General features: G+C 54.0%; 1 long non-coding RNA gene across 1 annotated transcript; it reads right to left on the minus strand.

Moving 5' to 3' along the window:
- Positions 1 to 340: 340 nt before the first annotated feature.
- Positions 341 to 2,968, minus strand: LOC147413150 (uncharacterized). Its single transcript, XR_015184104.1, has 2 exons — positions 2,816 to 2,968; positions 341 to 991 (listed from the first exon to the last, which is right to left on the minus strand). It is a non-coding gene; the product is annotated as an uncharacterized LOC147413150 (long non-coding RNA).
- Positions 2,969 to 22,200: the final 19,232 nt, after the last annotated feature.

The following is a 22,200-nucleotide window of genomic DNA, read 5'->3' on the forward strand; positions in this document are numbered from 1 at the left end:
TTGTGACCTTTGACGGCCAATTCGTATTTAAACTTCCACATGTTCCTGTTTTCATATATTAAGCATTTAAAGATTCATCAATGTCCAGTTGACAGCAACTTTCAACTGAAGATGCGAGTTCGTTCTCATGGTTTTCTGTCCTTGGGAGATGTCTACAAGTCAGACCTTTTCTGAACAGGTCACAGGTATCAAAAGCACGAAAAAATTCTGAAGGCATCAAAAGAGTGCACAGATGTTCAAACCTCAAGGAAGGAGTGTGTGAACACAGCTCTTCTGAAACACTGTGTTCTCCTGGCCAGGTGCAGAGACGGGAGTTGGAGAATCCACAAAAGACTCAATATGAGTTATATCAGGAAACTCCTTTTATTGTACAGATGCACTTTCTTATATAGCATAATTTTCCAAAGTCATCATGACTTGCAGTTTTTCATAAACTCTAATTGTGCTATACACACATCAGTCATCTGCTTCTACCTATCACTTTACTATTAATACTAATGCGTTCCGCCTCATACGGATGTTAGCTTCTAATTCTTCTATTCTGACCCTCAAGGCCGAAGCGTCCTTGAGGCCTGCTATATTAGTTTAGACAAACTGTTCAACAGAGTTTTCCCTGTGCAGGCCCTCTAGCATTCCATGCCTGTTTTCAGCGAGCTACGCTCCCACAATTCCCCCTTTTTCGTTTTGCACAAATAAAACTCTGTGAACGAGACTCGATATGCCTTTCTGCAGCAAATTCCATACGAAGCCTAACCCTAGCAATAGCAATATAATTATAATAAGCCATCGTATGCTTTCTTTGATTAAGCCTAGTAACCAAGGGGAGAGATTTCCAAAGATGTTTGCAGCCATAAGTCGAACAAATTCGTATCCTTCTGAATCTTTTGGCTGTGCTCCTTCAGCCACCGCAACTGCTGATGAATCAATTCTCCATGATCGCTCAGGTTGAAGGAACACATCCCTTGGACATCTTCACACCCATGACCTTGTGCTAGAAGCAAGAAATCAATAGCTGCACGGTTCTGCAAGACCGCACGTCTTAAGCTATTTTGATCTAATAGCATCTGTTCTAGGATTTGTGTAGTTATATTAGACTGCTTTTCTGACCAGCAAGCTAATTTCTCTATTTGCTTGAGTGCTTGTGCTGCAGCTACGCCGGGCGCGAAAAATGATGCAAGCACTCGAGCAGTGGCAGACCACAATTCCACGTTATCATCACACATCTCCGTCAGGCCGGCTGCGGCCCGTCGCCTTCGCTTTTGGGACAGGAACGAGATATTCAAGATATTCAACCACTGCCTATGACTTGGAGCTAATGCGCGGTCGCCGCAAATCAAGAACATATTGGGCGGTAGCTCTTTTGTTGTCCCATTGCTCCCCCTTTTTTTTTTTTTTTTTTTTTTTTGTGAAAAGCAGCAAAGTGCGGTTAACAAAATATCTTCTATATAATGATGACAATAACACTGCGTCTCACTCACTCACACATTCAAATATTGATAACCAGTTTCTACGCTATCACACAAGGAGCTCCTTTACACCATTCACACAAAAGACACAAGAAGACACCTGCAAACATGATTACTACAATACCAACCACAACACCAAGCAGACTAACCCCATTCACGTAGTTAAATATCAGTGCAAGTGGTGAAAATACATGTTGACATCAATGCCAATCGGTGCACAGTGTGAACATTTAGCAAATTACAGAACCAGACCAGCAAGAATACCTTTTTCTGTAGATGGACCGTGTCTGCCCCTGCAGTGAGCCAGATGAGTCAGGGAGCCCCTCCGAGAAAGGGTCCCGGGGCGCGCCTAGGGAGTCCCGGTCCTCATTGGCTCCTGCAGCCGGACAGAGATTGTCGCCTCTGGGTTGTCAACTGAATCTGAGAAAACTCAATAACAACTATGTGTTATCAAGCAGGTATTCTCCATTCTCCATTGCACTTCAAGAAATCTGTCAAAGGCTTTTATATCTTTTATGCAGATCCCCCTTTTTTGTATTTTTTTTTTTAATTAGATTATCTTTACAAGGAACTTGAGAGCTCTTTCATAATGAATACTGCTTTTCAAGTTACACAACTTTATAGGCAACTTGTAAATGAATCCTGAATTTCTTTACCTGCTTTAGATAAAATGTCTCATATTTTACAGCCAGCTAACATCATGGATAAAAATAACATTATGAAGCTTTCTTTTTGACCAGACACATACAGATCATAAGACAGTTTAAAAAATAGTTTTAAACTAAGGACCTGCTTTGACCCTATTGCAATGACTGAAAAATTAAGCACTTTTTAAACCTGCCTGGCAAGCACAAACCTACAGTGCGATTAGAATTTGGTACGCCGTGTAACTGCGGAAGTTTGATTTACAGAGGGACTGAAATGAGTTTACCTTGGCTGATAAAGTGACCCATTGTCCTGCAATTGAAACATCTCTTTTGCTTGCCTCCCTCCTTTCTATCTATGAGGGGCTGAACCGCACTGTATACAGCAGCAGCAAGTAAGGACGCGGTAACATTGGTGCGTTCTATAACTTCAAGCATATCAGCTACTTGTACATCTCTGGGTAGGGTACTTAAAGCTTTTTTTGTTGTATCATTAGCATTCTCAAAGGCAAACACTTTAAAAACCTTTTCCTTCATTCCCTCATCCAAATCTGGATGACTTCTAATAACCTGATCTAAACAATCAATAAAAGAAGGAAAACTTTCTTGTGGACCCTGCTGAATGTTGGCAAAGGAACATATCTTTCCTGGTTCCCTGACTGAAATCATTGCTTGGTAAGCTAACTGCTGTGACAATTGTAATACCTCTCCTATAAAACCTTGTTGTAAAGCCACGCTCGCAAAAGGACTTTGGCCTGTTAGCATTTGTGCTTGTACCCCATACAATGGATCCCCTTGCTGCCTTGGTCGTGCAGCCTCCTAGTCACAGAGTTGTTGCCAGGCCTTGGAGAACATAAGCTGTTGAGAAGGGGACAAAAGAATTAGCAACCTGTTGTGAATCAAGTGGTAACAAAACATCTGCTGTAAAAATAGATTGTAATAATTGTTGAGTATAACTAGATTGAAGCCCATATTGTGATACTGCTAAACGTGCTTTTTCAAGGATTTTCCAATCAAACGGTTCCCATTTTCTACCTCCTGCCTGATCTGTAACGATAGGAAAGGCAGAAGGAAGAAAATTTCCTTCAATTAGGGCATCACGAATTACTCCTTTCCATCTTCGTCCTGCTTCTTGTTCACTTAATAGCGTATTTGACAATGAAGTAGTTGGCACAGGCATTTGCGACAAAGGCACTGGTAGTGATGACGGTACAGCAAAAGGATTATGAGTCGCAGCGTTTTCTGGATTCTTCTTGTTGCTGTCCGCTACCGTATGGAGTGCCGATAGTTTGTTTATGAGTTGCTGTAGGACTTCATCAAGCAGTTCCTTTTTCTACTTTTGTTTCGACATGATCCCTGGAGAAAGAGAGTCTTCCTGTAGGCAGGCCGTTGTGACGGTGGGATAAGGGCGGGATTCTGGGCGGGTCGTTGTGACGTCGTGATAAGGGTGGGATGTTGGGCGGGTTGCTGTGTCTTCAGGATAGGGGTGGGATTTGGGTGGGTCTGCTGGTTCACGTGCTTCCCCCTTTTCTTTGCCCAAGCCCCCTTGTAGTTTTTCCGCGTTCTCTTCCGAGTCCCTTCTTACTGCGATCGCATCGCCGCCATTATGGCGCACCTCCTCCTCCGAGGGTGCAGTCCCCGCGGAGGCCCCACCAGCCCCCGAACTCGCGGTCTGCGTCTGATTAGCAGGGGTCAAGGGAGGTGGAACAGGAACAGAAATTCGCGTAGAAAAAATAGAAGTAGTAGTTGTTGGTGAAGAATCGCCAGAGGAGGGGGTAAAGGCAGCAAAGGCAGAAGCTGCAGCAGCTCTTTCAGCTTTCATACTACGTAACATCTCCATAAGCAATTTCCATAACGTGGCGTACTTGCCTGCTTCTTTTGCTCTCGCTCCCCCTGAGCTTATATCTTCCCATAACTCTTTACCTATGGCCTCCCACATAGCGAGTTCAAAAGCAACTCCCACAGAAGAGATTAAACTTCTATTCCATGCCCATAATAACAGCCCTTTAAGAGCTGAGGATTCATACTTGAGTCCTCTCACTGAGAGTATGTGCTGGAGCAGATTTAGGACAGCCTCCTGTTGCTTGTCCAACCCCATCTGTCTCCCCGACCGCTCACCTGATCAGGGTGAGATTCCATAATCGTTTCACGATGAGGTGCGCACCTTCCTTTTCTCTCCTCCTTCCTGGTAACTGTGTGAGTCACCGCTTAGCGACTGGGCGGATCGCTGATACTCTTTTTATCTCTTTTTTCTTTATTACTCCGCCGGGGCAGCGGATCTCTTTCGGTCGGCCTTCCACCCTCTTCCTCTCCAAGTCTTGCAACTTTGTTCTGAGGAATCTGAGGGTCCCTGTTCGGGCGCCACTTGTGGGAGCTGCGTGAGGACACTGACACGATCAATGTGATCTAACAAGTGAACCTTTATTTCCGTGTTTCCAGTGCAATTTATAACCCTTGACCACACCCAATAAATACTGATTGGCTTCATCACAAATAACAGCCCATAGTCCAACCTGATTGGCCACATTGCGAGTCGTGTTCAAGTCACGTTCACAGATGTTCACACCCATCTTCTTCAAGAATTAAAACTGCGTCATTAATGGCGGCTGTCTCTTCTCCTGCACCTGCAAGATGTTGATGCCCCCTGCACCGGAAGTTGTTTATGCTTTCAGCAGTTCCGGTACGTCCCAGCCCAGGCTCTCTGGAAAGGCTGGATTGTTCACATGTCCCTTATTTCATAAATGTCCTCCCACAAATTTGGTTTACAGTTTTAGAAGTAAAAGATGCCTTCTTTTGCCTCCCTCTCCATGAAGCCAGTCAGAAAAGTTTTGCATTCAAGTGGGAAAACCCTAAGAGCGGTCGGAAGACCCAGCTCACAAGGACAGTGTTGCCACAAGGTTTCAAGAACAGCCCTACCATCTTTGGGAACCAACTAGCGAAAGATTTGGGATTATGGGAACCACCATCGGGAGAAGGAAAAATACTACAGTACGTGGATGACATCCTCATTGCAACTAAAACCAGAGAAGCCTGTGTCACCTGGACTGTAAGTTTATTAACTTTTCTTGGGCTTCAGGGGTACTGAGTGTCCCAAACAAGGCACAAGTGACTTTGCAGCAGGTTACATACTTAGGGTATGAGATCAGTGCAGGGCAACGGTCCCTGGGGCAAGCCAGGAAAGAAGCCCTATGCCAGACCCCTCGGCCACAGACTGTAAAACAACTGCGGACCTTCCTGGGAATGACGTCGTGGTGCCGGCTCTGGATACATGACTATGGCCTGCTGGCCAAACCACTGTATTCCCTGATAAAATCCAGTCAAAGTCACTTCCAATGGGATGCTGAGTCAGATCGGGCATTCCATCAGCTGAAGAAGGCCCTGATGTCAGCACCTGCACTGGGACTCCCTGATGTGAGTAGACCATTTCTCCTGTTTTCCCATGAAAAGCAGGGAACAGCGTTAGGAGTACTGGCACAAGACCTGGGACCATACAGACGAGCTGTGGCGTACTTCTCCAAACAATTGGACGCTGCTGCCAAAGGGTGGCCTGGCTGCCTAAGGGCGGTAGCAGCAGTCATCCTGAATGTCCAGGAACCTCAGAAGTCTACCCTGGGTCAGAAAATGACTGGTTTCCTATCTCACACAGTGTCTACAGTCCTTGAAGTGAAAGGGGGACATTGGCTCTCCCCACAGAGATTCCTGAAATATCAAGCTATCATGGTCGAGCAGGATGATGTTGAGATTGTGACCACTAACATTGTCAACCCAGCTTCATTTCTTAGTGGGAAGGCTGGAGAACCAGTGGACCAAGACAGCTTCACGACAATTGAGGCCACGTACTCTAGCCGCATGGACCTAAAGGATACCCCCATGGATGGGGTAGAGCACTGGTTCACAGATGGGAGCAGCTATATCCTGGGCGGAAAAACGACATTCTGGGTACGCCATCACCACTGCTGAAAAGGTAATAGAATCTGGACCACTACCGGCTGACACTTCAGCATAAAAGGCCGAGATCATAGCCCTCACTCGAGCCCTGGAGAGGGCCGAAGGAAAGGCTGTGAATATTTGGACTGATTCTAAATACGCCTTTGGAGTGGTACATGCCCACGGAGCAATTTGGAAGGAGCGAGGACTGTTGAACTCCCAAGGAAAGACTATCAAGCGCGCAAAGGAAATTTTAAGACTTTTGAATGCAATCCAACTTCCTGAAAAAGTGGCAATTATGCACATCAGGGCACACCAGAAAGTGAGCACTGAATTGGAAAGGGGAAACAAACTGGCGGACAGAGAGGCAAAACAGGCAGTTAAAGAAATGGTAAAGGTAGAGGGAGCACTAGTCCCAGACGGACAGATAACCCTAGAAGGTAAGCCAGAATACACTAAGGAGGATCAAAAGTTAATCACAGATTTGGAAGGAACAGACAATGAGGATGGGTGGGCTGTAACATCACATGGGAAACTCATAGTCCCCTCTTATACGGTTTGGCCATTGGTCCGGGAGGAACACAAGAAGGGACACTGGGGGGCGGAGGCATTACACAAATACCTTATCAGACACGGGATGACTCGAAACTTACACATCGCTCTCAGACAAGTGACTCAGCAATGTGACCTTTGCCTCCAGACTAATCCAAAAATTGTCCCCAAACCAGAAATGGGCCAAATTGGGAAAGGGAATTATCCGGGACAACACCGGCAAACTGATTTCTCAGAACTTCCTAGAAAAGGGGGGTATAAATACTTGCTTGTACCAACTGATACCTTTTCAGGCTGGCCAGAAGCCTTCCCATGCAGAACAGCTAAAGCTCGAGAGGTGACCAAGGTGTTGCTACAAGAAATCATACCCAGGTTTGGAGTCCCAGCGGTGATGTCCTCAGATAGAGGGCCGCACTTTATCTCCAAAGTTGTGCCAAAAATAAGCCACCATCTAGGGACAGACTGGCAACTACACACTCCATACCGGCCACAATCCAGTGGCCAGGTGGAGAAAATTAATCACTTGATTAAACAACAGATTGTTACATTAGGACAAGAAACCAATTTGGCCTGGCCACAATCTCTACCCCTAGCAATGCTATGGATACGAACTAGACCCCAAGCTAAGGAAGGGCTAAGCCCATTCGAAATCCTATATGGGCGACCCTATGGGGTACAAAAGGGAACCTCTTCACAAATTGGTGAAGAATTGATGACTTCCTATATGGTGGCATTAGGGAAACAGCTTCATAAAATTGAAAAACAGGTGTTTGGAACCCGATGCAGGGGTTTGGATGGGTCAGTGCATAACATACAACCTGGAGACTAGGTGTATGTTAAGTCTCTTACAGAGAAAACTGTGGAGCCACAGTGGGAAGGACCATACCAAGTGCTTCTTACCTCTTTCACGGCAATCAAGATCAGGGAACAAAGCGCCTGGATTCACCACTCCTGAGTGAAGAAAGCTCCTAAAACTCCTTGGAAAGTAACACAGGGTGAGGATGAACTGAAACTAAAGCTTTGCCGAGCAAAATGAGTATATTGCACCCAGAAGTGTTTAGTAACTCGTCCTGCCAAGATTTAGTCAGGAAAATTGTTGTATTTGTAGTTATCGTAACCCAAGGGTTGAACAGTAACACCCCAGAATGGCCATGGACCCAAGCTCATATTGAATATACTGGGGATATGGGACCGCTCTCTGATAGAAAAAGCTTAAGCCTTGCCGCCGTGGTTGTGCATAAAAATGAAGTGTACCCCAAAAATTATTGGAGCACAGACCTTCAGAGAATGATGCCTCAACTGCAGGGAATGCGGGGTCAAAACATAAGCATAGGATGCTGAGGAATTAACGGAACTTCCTACAAAAGGGCAAACCAGATAGCTGTATCCAATATAATAACAAACACAACAAATAGAAAGCCGTGCAGTATCTTGGATTGTTGGCATAATTTTACTCTAACACAACCTGTCTTTGTAACCTGGGTCTGGGCACGTGGTGAAATAGGATTACCATTGAAATTGAAGATAGATGCTGTACCGTCTACGACAGCGGGGCCCCGCACAACCTATACAGCTGATACTAGCACTCAATCAGTCCGAACCCAAACTAAACTTGAATCTAAGATTTATGAGATTGGTCCGTACGTCATCAGAAATACAGGTCAGCTACAAGTATTATTTAACCCAGAGTGGTCTCTAAAAAGGGTGGAACTGATGATGCAAATTAAGGTTTCAGAAATACAACCATTGTGTTCCCCTTTCTTACGGACTTCCTATGAAGGGTGGACCACTTGGCTATGCAGGAGAACGGGTATTTTTCAAAGGCGAATACCGAGGGATGTAACTGGGGTGTTAGGGACAGGACTTGGGGTTCTAAATACCATAGATTCAGAAGTGATAATGAACAAATTAGCTGCCTCTACCGCTGATCTGTCCAAATTACAACAGCCATCACAATCCTCCCTATTAGCTCTAGGAGCTCACCAATGGTTGGTGTCAGAAGTTCTACCCGACTGGGAACGGACAAACATAAGGGATCATAATATCATTATAGCTGCAATTGGAGGGCTCCAAAGGAATATCTCATTGGCCCTGAGCTGTATCCAGGCCCAGCTGTAGAAGCAATCAATAACTGCACCTATTGTAAGGGAAGGAGAGGAAGGGGTCTTCCCCACGGAGATACGGAAGATAGTTTGGGATAGTGCCACTGATAGCGAAAGAGAGCTCCAGTCCTGGTGGGAAATGGTAAACTTTACCTATAACCCCACCACACACACAGTCACTGCCCTCGTGTTAACTATCCACAATGCATCAGTGACTGTAATATATCCCATAATAGCCTTGGGAATAAATCACGGTCAAAATTTGCTTTATCCTTTTGAACATAGGACATGGGCCCGAAAGAGAGAGAACAAATGGCAAACAGTTGATTTAGAATCCTGTATTGTACGGGAGCAACAGGGATTTCTCTGCGAAAGCAATACCATGAGGGCACAAGACATTTGCTGGATACCGACCAAAAGTTCTGTCACCTTGAAATTCGCCCGAATGCCAGTCCAAAACCGGTTGTCGTCTATGCAGGAAAAGGTTGTGCTTGTTTAAGAACAACATGTCGCTTTGTGTCTGTAGAAGGAGTAGAAATAGACACCAGGAATCACTCAAATTTCTGTATTTGTAATTTTACCACCATCACAGGATGTGACTTTAGCTACTTTGCTCCTGTGGTTTCTCATCAAATCCTGAGATCAAACTATACGTTGATTTCTGAACTAGAACCCACACCTACAGGGATGGATTTAGCAGTGACAAAAAGGTTGTTGAAACACCCAGACTTAATACGGATATTAGAGGAAGCCAAGAATAATGGACAGGAAACTCTAATAACTGTTCATCATGAGGCAAATGAGGTAAGTAGGGTCTTGAAAAGGGTCAAAAAGGACGGAGAACACAAATGGTGGGATACACTTTTGGGGTGGTCACCTTCAGACACCGGACTTTTTCAACGTCCTAATGCATCCAATAGTAGTGTTGTTGATAGCTACCGCTATTTTATTATTCTAGTAGTGACCCTATATATGTGGGTTTGGCGCATAGTTAGAAGAATAACTTCAATGTACGAAGCATTGTACCGATCAGATAGAACAGCCAAGTAAAAGAATTCACTTAACTCAATAGAAAAGGGGGGAATTGATAGAGGGACATATGGAAAATATATTTTATAAGCGAAGATATATAGCAAATATTAATAGGGAGCTACATAGAAAAATGCTAAACCTATTAAAACTTGCTTCCCAGACCTAACATGCATGCAAGTAGGCAATTAGTCACTAACCCCTGCAAACTGCTCAAGAAAGAAGCTGATAAGGGAAACAGAAAAGATAGAAACAAGGACCTAATTCATGACTCAAAGGCGTCAAAGGCAGGAGGAGATAAGAGCTAAGGAGGGCTCGCTAACATCCATCTCTAACCAAGAACAAAGAGGAGATAGCCAGGTGTGCACACAGGGACAGACCAGGCTGAAACCGGTCTGGGACTGCAAGCTCAGCCAAATTAGAGCTTCCAGGGGAGAGGGGAGGAGTACAGAGCGAGGAAGAACTACGGCCTTCATCCCTGAAGACCCCTGCCCAGGACCACCAGGAGGAACTGCGCAAGCGCCCTGAGGAGGAGCCCGAGGCGGAGATTATGGAAATGGAGTGACAGGAAGGAATGGCCTTTTTGGGGACAGGTCATGAATATGTCTAGGCATTTTGAAATAGGTGATGTTTTAACTGGATAAATACTGGAGAAGCGGCCACAGTGGGGATGCACGTTTGTGGTGGAGCGATCCCCCGTGCATCTGCGCGCGATAAACACACCTACTGTGTAACCTTTCGGGTTGTAAAGTCTTTTCCGCACGTCAGGGTGTCACAGGCCTGGGGGACACAGGATCACCCCGGGGGTGTGGGGGTGGTGGTGGTGTGTGTGACAGGGCCTGGGGACACAGGATCACCCTGGGGGGGGGCAGCAGGTGGCAGGGCGAGCATGAGGGGCACAACAACCGAGCTGGAGGTGCCCCCCCACCACACACCACTGTCCCAGTTGTGGGACCCCACGGTCACCCCACCATCCCCACCCCTCCTCCTGCCCCACACACAGCCCTGAGGGGGTCGGTCCAGCTGTGACCCCAGCCCCACAGGGCAGCCATCACCCCTTTAAACAGCTCTCCTGTTCCCCCAAGCGCCCCAACCCCACCCTCAAAGCAGGGGGTGACCCCCCGACCCCCCTCAGATTCGCAGCGCAGTCACAGACCAGAGCCAAGGCTTTCCCTCCTCACAAAGTTATTAAACAGAAATGTTAAAAAAAAACAATAAAAACAAACAAGACATGGGGGCACAGGGGCCATTCCCCCCTCCCCAGCATGTGGTGCTTTGGCAGCAGCCACTCTGGGGTGGAGGTGAAGCCCCTCCTGCCCCCCCAAAGTTAACCAACAGGGTGGCAAAACACCACAACAACAAGGAACTCCCCAAATAGTCAGTGAGCAGTACAAGGGGCACCCCCCAGCCCCACCCCCTGCAGCACCCCCTGGCTGCAAAGGAGGTTTAAGTGCTTTTCTATAAGAGTTCTGCCAATAAAGCTTGGCTGACGGGGGGTCGCAGCCCTTAGGGACGGGGTGGTGGTGGTGTGTGTGACAGGGCCTGGGGACACAGGATCACCCTGGGGGGGGGAGGGGGGGGTGTGATGTGCTGCAGCCCCGTGGCTTGCTCAAAGCTGGCAAAGCCACCCCCCACCCAGCCCAGGGTGCAAGGGGAAGGGGGGCACTGGCTTGGGGGGCTGCCCCACAGCCCCCGAGCCCCATCCCTGATGCTGGGGAGGGGAGGTAGCCTGACCCCCACTCCCAGAGGAAGTTTGAACCTGGCAGGGATTGAGCCCCCCTAGGCATTCCCCACCCACATGCTACAGGCCCCAGCCACCATTTGGGGTAAAACCTAAACCCTGTTTAGGTTAAAAAAGGGGTAAAAACCCACAACCATACCCCCCGGTTCTCATGCTGCTGAGGGGGGCGATGCTGGGCAGGGCACCCAGCACAGAGCTGGGAAGGCTGGGGGGGGTGGGGGGAGGGGGGCAACCAGGTTTTGGGCTGGGCAACCGTGAGCACCGGCAGCCCTGGGTAGGGGGTGGGCAGGGGGCTGCGGGGGTCCCTCAGAAGTTCTTGAGGCGGCTGTAGAGCTCCCGCTTGCTGTGCTCGCCCGCCCCGCTGCGGCTCTTCTGGCGGAACTTGCGCAGGTCCTCCTTGAAGTCCTCGTGGTCCATCGGCCGGTAGTCCTGGGGCTCGCAGTGCATCTGGGCACCCACAGCTCTGTCAGCACCCGCAGGCCCCCCTCCCCACCCCCTTGGGCAAACCCAGCACCCCCCAGGACCCCCAGCACAACCCCCTTCCCCTGGAGATACCACCCTCATGGAGGATGCTCAGAGCCAGACCTTTTCCCCTCACAGGGCAGGGTTTTGGGGAGCGGAGAGGGTGTTTTCCTCCCACCCAGCACTCTCACCCTCCTGCCAGGGACCGCCCGCCCTCCCACACAGGGGGTGAAAGGTAGGGGGGCTTACCTGGTACTGGGGGAAGAACTCCCGGTACCCCCCCTTCAGGACATAGAGCTCGGGGTAGTGGAGGTGGGGGTACTCGTTACAGGCTCGGTCCTTCTCCCTGATGAACCGGCACCTGCGGGACAGGGGACAGGATTGGCACCCAGATAGGATCCTGACATGTCCAGGGGGTCCGGCAGAACCCAGCGCCCACCCCACCCCCCCCAACCCCCCAAACTCACATCCTGGGCCCCCTCTCGGAGGAGAACTCGCAGTGGAAGATGACGATCACCCTCTTGCTGGTGTCGAAGGGCACGATGGGCTTCTTCAGCAGGAACTCCTCCACGTCCTGCTCCAGCGGCAGGTTGACGGCGCCCTGGCGAGGGAGACGGGCCCCTTTCAGCCCCCCCCTCCTCCCATTTCATCTCGGGGAGCGGGGGGGGGCCTTCATACCCTGCCCCCCTTCTGCCCCATCTGCTGGGAATGCCTTCACCCCCCTCCTCCTTCCAGCTGGGGCTCAGCACCTCCAGGGGTGCTCAGCACCTTTGGGGAGGCTCTCAACCCCTCCAGGGGGTTCAGCACCTTTTGGGGGGGGCATCAGCCCCTCTGAGGTTTGACAGGTTTGTGTCTCCCCCACCCATGACCACCCTGTCCCCAACCCCGAGGGGCGCAGCAGCGGTTCTGACCTTGATGTGGCCTCCCTCGTACTCGTAGGGGTACCTGCAGTCCACGATCACGCAGCTCTCAATGAGGCTGCTGAACTGCCCCGTCAGCACTGCCACCATCTGTGGGGGGAGCCCGTCACCGAGGGGGGGGGGGGGGGGGGGCAGGTAGGCAGCCCTGTGGGGGTGTTTTTTTGGGGAAGAGGTCACTGCTCCCTTACCATTTCGGGGGAAATGTACTTCAGGTCCGGGTGCTTCCCCTCTACCGTCTGCAGAAGGTAAGGCTGGAGGAGAGGCGGGTGCTGGGTCAGGATCTGTCCCCAGGGAGACGTCCTGGCTGCCACCCGCTCCCCCCAGCCCAGAAGACCCCCCGCCTGCGAGGTTTGCTCCCTCCCAAGAGGGACGGCGCTGCGGCACTGGAAGAGCAGCGGGTCAGGCTCTTCAGGCTGGAAAGTCTCAGCCCCAAGTCCCCTTGGTCCCAAAACAAGGGCCACCAGCTGTATTGGGGCTCTGGCACCAGCACAGGGCTCCACTGATGGTCCCCCTTTGTTTCAGGAGAGGGGGGCAGGCGGCACCCCCAAGCCTGCAGCACCCTCAGCAGCCCTACCTTGGAGAAGTCCCCGATGAGCTCCTGATGGTCGTTGGCCAGCAGGTTCTCCATCTCCTCGTGGCAGAAGGACCTGGAGCACAGCAGCCGCGCTTTCTGCGGGGACATGAACCAGAGACACCCCCCTCGGCGTTAGCGAGGGCGCCGGCAGAGCCGTGGCACCGGGCAGTCCCACCCGGGATGGGCAAGGATGCCTCACCCCGAGGATTCCCCATCACCCACCGGCTCCGCCGCTGCCGCCTCCTCGCCAGGGCTACCGGCCACGCTCCTCCGTTGCTTGGTCTTGACGGGGGTGTCCCGGTCCTGGGGTCGGTCTATCCGCTTCAGGATGGGCCTGATGACGCTGCTGGGCATCGAGGGCGAGCGGAAGAGCTGCCGGCACTTGCCGCGCTTCACCGGACACTGTGTGGGGAGAGAGCCCGTGTCGCTGCCCAAGGGTCTGGCATTCCCCCCACATACCACCCCCCCCTCCAGCACCACGATAACAAAGGCAAAAGGGTCCCTCTCTAGTGGCTGCACACCACCCAGGACAAGCCCACAGCCCTGGGGTGAGTGCTGCTCGCCAACCAGTGACCCTCACCCTCAGACCCCACCTTGGAGACCCAAGGAAGGGGGGGGAGCCTGGGGCCCCATCCACCCCCCGAGACACCCAATGTACCGGCTCGGCCTCCTCCTTCCTCACCAGCGGCGCGGTCAGCAGGTTCTCCATCCCCTGCGGCACGTCAGCATTGCTCTGCCGGGGGGGCACCCGGGGGGGCCACGGGGCGAGACAGAGGAGAGCGTGAAGGGAACGAGTCCCACTGCTGCTTCGCACCCCCCTGGGCAGGGACGGAGCCCCTGCCCAGGGTACATCCAGCTGTCCAGATGGAGGAGCCCTCCCTACCTTCATCTCCTCCTCATCCAGGATCTCCACGAAGCCATCATCTTCCTCTTCAGACATGGAGGAGGTCAAGGAGCACCGGCGCAGGATGATGGGGCTCTCGCCCTGGGCGGCGTTTTCCTTCTTGGGGGTGTCGAACTGGGGAGGGGACACGACACAGCCCATGGCTCAGGAGTGGGGCCAGCCCCACACCAGCCCTGTTTGCAGACACAGTGACCCCAATCCCCCCAGCTCCCACACCCACAGGTCTCCAGTGCAAACAGGGAGGCTGGAGCAGCAGGTCCCGGCTCAGCAGCCCCTGCAGCAGGACCACCCACCCCCGGTGCCCCCCTCTCAGCGCCCCCAGCCCCTCTCACCAGCAGGCCGGGTGCAGAGCCGAGTCTCTGGCTGAGGGGGTCCCTCCCCGCAGCCCCATCGCCGGCGGGCAGCCGGCTGTGCTGACTTGGCCTCTGCAGCTTCTTGAAGACAAACCCCTCCTGCAGCAGTGGGGGAGGGGGGGGGTGGGCACGGCATCCCCCTGCCCCTTCCCCGGTCCTGCCTCCCTCTCCCCAGCCTTGCTGCCCCCCCTCACCTTGTCCTCAGGCTTCCTTGGGCCCCTCTGCTCCCTGGCCCCGTGGCTGTTGAACTCCCGGCAGTGGGTGATGTTCTTCAGGACCGGGCTGGCCCCCAGGAGCTGTGGCTGCAGGGCGGGTTGGGAGGGGTGAGAGGTGCTGCACAGCCCCTGCGCTCCCCAGCTCCATCCTCCTCCTTCTCCTCCTCCTCCTCCCAGCTCAGCCAGGCACACAGCAGGATCCAGCCGCCCTCAGCTCAGCCCTGCAGAGCCCCCGGGACTTACCGGCAGTGAGTGGATCCTCCGGATAAGGAGCTTATTGCTGCAAAAAGAAAAGGATTGAATGAGGAGAGAAGATGCCCTGGACCAGCAGTGTCCCACCCCCCCCACCGCCCCGAAGCTGGCATGGATCCCCTTGTCCCCTGGGTCCCCACAGTGGGGTGAGACCTCCCCGGACAGGACCCCAGGGCAGCAATTCCTCCAGCCACTGAGCAACACCGACAGCTTGATCCAAACCCCAGGGAAGGGCAGACAGACAGCCTGGCTTTCGGGTCTGGGCACAGGGACAGAGCCCCTTCACTTACTCTTTGAGAGCTCTCCTGGATTCTAGGATCGCTGTCTCAAAGCTGCGGGAAGAGAGGAGCCAGGGTTAGGGGGGATGGCACCCCGTGCCCCAGCCTGAGCAGCCCAGGAGCCCTGGGGTTGGGCAGCCGCAGCCCTTACAGGGACCCCACCCCACGCAGGGGTCATCAGCCCCCCCAAGGGGAGAGCAGCTGAGCGGCTTTCAGCCCCACAAAGGGTTAAAACCCCATCTGGAAATCACTGGTTTCAGACGGGGGGGACCCCAGTCTGGGCTGGGGGGTTAAGCAGCACGCTGAGGTGGTCCAGGGCACCCCGCTGACCCCACTCAGGGCCCAGATGTAGCTGGTGGCAGTGGCGCCCGCTCTCCACCTGTATGTAAATCCGGCAGCGGGGATGCTGGGGATGCTGGCCGTCGGCCATATGGCCATGCAGCTGCACACTGCGACAGGACGAAGGGGGCACTGGCGTGTCCCCTGCAGCCCAGCCCACCCAGCCCCAAGGCTGCCCCAGCATCACCATCTGCCCCCAGTTACTCAGTCACCAACATCTGCCAGAGAGGGGCTCTGCCAATGGCCCCGGGAGTGGGCGAAGCCACCGGCGTGGCACCCAGAGCCCCTCAGCCCCGCAGAGCTCGGCTCTCAGCTGATCCCTGCACCCCAAATCTGCGAGGCCTGGGCAGCAGCACCCCAAGGAGGCTGAGGCGGGGGTGCTGGGAGCCCAGGGAGGTGCTCAGCACCCTCACCCCGCTGCGTGGTGAGGCAGCGAGCCGTCTGCCGGCCGTCCCTGCCAGAGGAGGACTTGGCACGGCAGCACCGCAGAGGCTTCTTGCCTGCACCCGCTGCCAGACCCCTGCCTGCAGCAGGGCTGGGCCGAGCACCAGCACCGACAGCCCCACTAGAGGTGGTTTCTCACACCACCCCCCACCAAAAATCAATTTTGGGGTGGAGGGCACAGCTGGAAGCACAGCCCCCCAGCAAGGCTGGGACAGGTTGAGCGTGGGCACTGCAGGCAGCCTGGGGAGGGTGAGCAGGGGGGACACAGTGGGCAAGGGTGGAGACCTCCCGGAGTGGGGGGACGCGGGGCGAGGGACACTCACACTTCCTCCAGTGCCGCGGGGTCCTCCTGCGTGGGGGAGTCCAGCCCCACTCCTGTGGGAACAAGGGGCAGGGGTAGCATCGGGGGGGGCGGGTGGGAGGCACGCCGTGCCCCCGGGACCCTGCTCCAGCACAGGTGTCCCCCCGCTCCTGTGGGGCGCTGGCAGGGTGCAGGGGAGCCCCCCCACCCCAGCTGTGTTCCCTTCTAGTGCTGGGGAGGGGGCCACAGGGTGGGATCTGCTGTGTGCTCAGGCGGGACCCTCACCCAAAGCTTCTCCCGTCCCCCAGCATGGCAAAGGGACAACCCTGGGACCACCCATCCTGGCCAACATGTCCCACATCACCCTGCCCAGGGACCCCCACTGGGCTGGTCCACAGCCGAGCCCCCCCGCGGGGTGCAGGGCTGGGCGGGTGGGGGCGCTCCCACCCATCATCCAGCACAGGGAAGGAAGCGCTGGGGAGGAAATCCCCGTTTAAAATCCCAGTTTGACTCAGAGCATGGCCAGGAGCTGAGACAGAGCGGGGGACCCGGCTCCCACGTGCACCCCCAGAAAGACCCTTCCCCACCCTCAAACCCCTCCCCTGCCTTCCCAGACCCCTCCCTGCATGCAGTGACCCCCTGCCCAACGCCCACCCCCCCGGCACAGCTCCCCCTGCACACCCCCAGCCCCGGGGAGGAGGGGGGTCGGGGCAGGGGCGGGTGTGGCAACAGCACCCATCGCTCACCCGCGTCCGAGGACTCGGAGGAGACGGAGCTGCGGGGGGAGCCCAAGGCTGCCGACCTCCGGCACTGGCTGGCCCGGCGCCTCTGCACGGACAGCCCCGCCACCCGCCGCTTCGGGGTGTCCCAGTGGCTGCGGGCAGGGCGGGGGCGGCGATCAGCCCGTGGGGACCCACCGGTACCCCTCGGGGTGCCCCCCTCGGGTGGGGCGGTGGGTGGTGTCCCCCCCCTCCGCGCTCAGCACTGCCCTGAGCCGGCAGCATTCACGCGTGGGGGGGAGGGGGGTGCGGTGCGGGGCAGCCCCCCCGTCTCCACTCACCTTCCCAGTCCCACCAGCTTGTCCGTATCCAGCGTCAGCGGGGTGACCGGCGACATGCCCGCTCGCCTCCTGGCCACTCCGGCTAGCCCACGGCCACCGGGGCCGCCCTGCGCCGCCATGGCGAGTGCAGGAAAGGAAGGGAGGCGTTAATTACACCCGTTGGAGCGACCGTTCCCGGCCCCGGCGGAGCGGAGCGGGGCCGCGCCGATGCTCCGCCGTCCGGTGCGCGAGGGGGGGGGGGGGCGCGCGCCCGCGGCCGCCCCTATTTATATTCGAAAACTAACAGGGGAGCGGCGCGGCGGGAGCCAATGGGGAGGGGCGGGGGGCGGGGCCACGGCCGGGTCGGGGGCGCGCGGGCAGGGGAGCGGAGCCCGGGGGTGCGGGCAAAGCACGGGGGGAGGGGCCAGCAGGGGTGCAGGGGCATGGCTGGAGGGGCTCAGGGGGCATCGCCCAAAATGGGGGGGGGGGCATGGCTGGGTGGGGGGACATGGCTGGGGAGCACAGGAGAGCTCGGCCCAAAGTGGGTGAGGGGCATGGGGGGGGCACGGCTGAGGGGGTAAATGGAAATGGAGGGGTGCGTAGTTGGGGTCTTGGGGGGCATACGGCTGGGGGGGCACGGAATGGTGCGTGGGTGGGGAGACATCGCTGGGGGGCTGCACGTCGGGCGTGCGGCTGGGCAGGATGAGGGGTGGGTGTCCGTCAGTGAATGTGCAGCCCAGGGGGGAGCCCAGTGTTCGGACACTGTCCCCACCCCCAGCCACAAGCCCCCAGCCATGTGGAAGTCTTTGCAGTCAAGATCTCCTGGCGATCCGAAAGCCCATCCGCTGTTCGTACCAGGGGGGAAAGCGCTGAACCCCTGCCAAATCTGCTGGGGCTGCTGACACCCACCTCTTGTCCTGTGGTGATGTCGAGTGCTGTATAGACAGTTCCAGACGCCCTAGAAACAAAAGAGCAGCAAAGACATGAGAAGTGGTTTAGACCCTAGAAGTGAAAGCCCTGACAGGAGCTCTCTGCTGCCTGTAGTGTTTCTAAAACACCTTGGTTCCTCCACTCCTTCAGCCAGCAGCGCACAGCGCAGCAGCCCAGAAGCCCCCTGCCATGCAGGCTATCCAAGTGAAAACTTAGGTCCAAGAGGAAGAAAAAGGGCTGGTGCAAATCTCCAGAGTTCATACTAAATTCTTTCAGTCCAAAACCGAAGGGCAGGGTGCCTACAGAGACTGGAGAATAATAGATTTCATTCTTTTCCCCTTTTCTCCAGTTTTGCTCTGTTGAGGTTTAGTTTTTTCCGTTTTCTTTTTTTTTTTTTTTCCTTGCGGGGGTGTGTGTGGATTTTTTTCCAGAGAATGTAACACACGCACAGTCTAGCTGTGCCTTCTCAGACCTCTTCTTTGGATCTATCTGCAAAACTCCGGCAACACCATGCAGTCATTCTGAGAGCCCTGAACACACGTGCCAGCCATCTGAGGAAAGGACAGTGCGTTGACACTGCATGTATTACTGAATGGTTGATTTTCACTACCTCTGCCAGAAAAGAGAGCTGAATATCTAATCTCTGGTTGCAATTTCTAAACTATACCGTTATAATCCTGATCACTAAATACTTTTTTAAAGCAAAAGATTGGAAAGAAATGTTCTTGAGAAGTGTTATTTATCTGACAGCTATCAGGTTCTAAGTTGCTCTTTCAGGTAATAAAGATTTTTCTCCTTTCTTTAGTGTGGCCGTATTATTTTGAGACATTACAAAAATAATTTCCCCTAAGAAAACAAGCAAACGGGTGCTACAAACTTGAGGGACAGTAGATCTTCCAGGTCCTGCCCCTCGCTGCAGACAAGACGTTGCCAGCATCAAGTGCTCTTGACGACGCCTTCTGACCACAGGCACCAATTCTGATCAGTACTGAGAGACAGAAGAATCTAAGCCCAGGGTCTGAACACGTTTGGAGCTTGCCCGACTTCACGCTTGATATCACACCAGCAAAATACCTGGTCCGTGATTTTGTAGCAGTAACTGTGACTGGACTTACCCTTGCCCGACTTGTTCAAATCGAGTGTATTTCTGCTTAGGATCTGCCACGCTCACAGTGCTCCCTGAAAGAAACAACATTAAAAATGGAGACACCCCCTTCCAGCAGATCAGAAATGCCGCCCCACTGTCTGGGGTTGGGAGCCATTTGTAGGCAGCTGGGTGACAACAACGATACAGGCAGCTCCGCAGCACAGAGAGTCTCCACGAAGACTGATTTTTACAGTCCTCTGGAGAGTCACCCGGACAGGAAACCAAGAACTTGGAGAATCATTCACAGGAGCCACAGATCAGAAAAGAACAAGTACCAGTGCAAGTGCTTGTTGTCTCGAAACACTAAGGACAGCTGGAACAACAGAGCCTTCATCTTCTTAACAAGAAATAGTCTGTGCGATTCCCCAGAAGGTTTAAGACTTCTGGAGTTTAACTTCCCCTTGGGTTCTGGAATCCATTCTGATGAACAGGTGCCACTTGCAGACAGGAAGAATATTGCAGAGTGTTCCCAGGAGGGGATCTTCTCAATGTTTCAGCGGCTTGCCAAAAGAATGCCGTCATGTTTTTACAGAACAGCGTCTCCTGTTACAAACAAGAGAGAAAAAGCATCTCAGGCAAGAAGCCAGAGAGACTGGGAACAACAAGGAGGAATGCAGATTGGGACAAAGAGGCAGTGAACGAAAAACCAGCCATGCGCTGTAGGACAGAGACAGAGGAAGGAAAAAAGAGGGGCAGGGAGCAGGACAGAGGGAGAGCAAGAAAAACCAAAGGGGCAGGTAGAATAGCAGAACAAGAGAGGGGCTTGGAAAGCAGAGAGGGACAAACAGGGAGCAGGGGACAAGAACAGACAGAAGAAGAAAGGTACAGGGAAGCAAAAGAGTGACGCCAGTGATGGAAGGTGGGAGGGCACAGGCACAGGGAGGCACCCGGAGCACAAGAGGGGTGACACGGCCCCAAGTGTGGACGGAGGGTCGCAATCACGACAAATTTATCTACACACTTGCAGATAAGCCGGCACATCTTTATTGCAGCGCTGGGAAGCACAGGGACAGCTCCACCCGACGGGCTTCAAAGTTACATCAAAAATTCAACATCTTATACCCTTTTTCTGCAAAGTCAGGATCTTTAACAGATTTTAACATAAGCATGCATCTTATGCCCGCTATTAATTTTGACAGTTACAATGATTGGTCCGCCCTATTCTATAACTTTCTTAATAGTCCTATCCTAACCTAATCATTGGTTATTTTACTGATCAAAATCTCTGATATACAAATTAGGATGGGGAGGACGGGAGAGTCTTCACAGCAACATGCCTTTGTTTCGATGGTTTCATCACATAAGAGAACTAGCTGAGAACATACAATTTCACCCCTTGTACCTGCCTCCCTCCCTCCTCGTTCTGTGTTCTGTACAGTTTCCCAATCCACAGCAGCTTCAGCTTTGGCCATCTTCCTAAGGCCTGCATCTGCTGTCTCTTAGCATAAGTGAGGTTTTGTCTACTCCTTACCATAATGTAAATTATTTGAATCAGGAAATAATTAACTATAAGAAATTAGTTGTTTATTCAAAACAATTAATTATCAATGAAATTCAAAATTCAGATCTGATTATAACACAAGGGCCCAGGACTCACTGCCGCTCCCGCTCTTGGTGCTGCTGGGAGGATTTTACTGTTGAGACACTTCTGTCTCTGCCTCTCTCAGCTCTTACAATATGAGGCTTCCTACATACACAGCCTCACTGCGCACACACATACACACAACCCCCGCCCCCACGGCTATACCGTGCTTTGGTTACGCACACAGACCCCGCGGTGCATGTTGGTGACCAGCTCTGCTCAGGACTACTCACAGGGACCCTTCCTCACGCCGAGAGGCCGGCTGTCTCTTGTCTGCAGCTGGGGGCAGCTTGCAGCCGGATCCCCTTCGTGTCCTTCTCCGGCTGCTTTTCCTTTTGCCCATCTCCTCAGCTTCAGCCTGAGCTGGATGCAGCTGACGACATCCCCAGGGCAGGAACAGACCACCGAGCCCCTGGCACGGCCTCTGGCAGAGGGAAAGAACCCTGACTGTCACAGCCGGCCCCAGGCCGGAGCCCCTCCTGCTGCAGCCGCTCCTGCAGACCCCGCTCCTTCCCCGCACTGCTGCTGAAGGCCCCTGGGTTAACAGAGCCCTGGGCCTGCCCGAGGCCCCGCTCGCCGCTGCCAGGACAGGCCGTGGGGCAGCCTGGGGCTGCGGGACAGGCCTCAGGGGAGGGGCTGGGGACGGGGCAGCTGCAGGGGGGAGCGGGGCTGGGGGGGATCAGGGGGGCTCTGAGAGTCGGCGTGTCCAGTGCCTGTGCTGGGGGGTCTGTCTCCCTTCTCCTTCCCCTCCCCAGCTCTCAGGTCACCCCCGGGGATGCCCTAACTGACCCGGCTCCGGCTTGGAGCTCCCACCCACCACCCCCGGGCAGCCAGCAGGCAGGAGACACCCCCTCCCCCGTGTAAGGGCCTCGCTCACCTCAGGGGCAGCCCAGCCCTCACCTCAGACGGGCCATGGCTGGAGCAGAGCCTGCACCTCCCGGCACCAGCCCCTGTCCCAGGACTACAGCTCCCAGCATGCCCCGGGGCCTCTTCCTGCTG

This window comes from Leptosomus discolor, unplaced genomic scaffold (assembly GCF_034619465.1).
Source record: "Leptosomus discolor isolate bLepDis1 unplaced genomic scaffold, bLepDis1.hap2 HAP2_SCAFFOLD_63, whole genome shotgun sequence".
In the NCBI taxonomy this organism is placed as follows: domain Eukaryota; kingdom Metazoa; phylum Chordata; class Aves; order Leptosomiformes; family Leptosomidae; genus Leptosomus; species Leptosomus discolor.